Genomic DNA, 243 nt, shown 5'->3' with positions numbered 1-243 from the left:
CCCTCACGCCCAGGTAAGGCCCTCGGCAGCCGCGCAGCTCACCAGCTCGTAAGTTAGTCCGAGACACATAACTTGACTACGCGTATTGTTTTCCTATAAGCTTAAAATCCGGTTTGCATTATGCAGTAGGAAATGGGAATACAATATTCCGCTCGGCAGTACTAGCGAGCGAATTCAATTCACATGAGTGAAAAGATATATTTTCTGACGCGCTTTGCGAGTATTTTCGTCATGAGCTCTTTA

At 46.1% G+C, this 243-nt stretch overlaps 1 pseudogene; it reads left to right on the top strand.

The window, feature by feature from the left end:
- LOC119587666 overlaps window positions 1-243 on the top strand; it is a 99,109-nt pseudogene that overhangs the window by 34,813 nt on the left and 64,053 nt on the right.

The sequence above is a fragment of the Penaeus monodon genome, chromosome 23, assembly GCF_015228065.2.
Source record: "Penaeus monodon isolate SGIC_2016 chromosome 23, NSTDA_Pmon_1, whole genome shotgun sequence".
Classification (NCBI taxonomy): Eukaryota; Metazoa; Arthropoda; class Malacostraca; order Decapoda; family Penaeidae; genus Penaeus; species Penaeus monodon.
The sequence above is the reverse complement of the archived record's forward strand: the minus strand, read 5'-3'. Positions and strand labels throughout refer to the sequence as shown.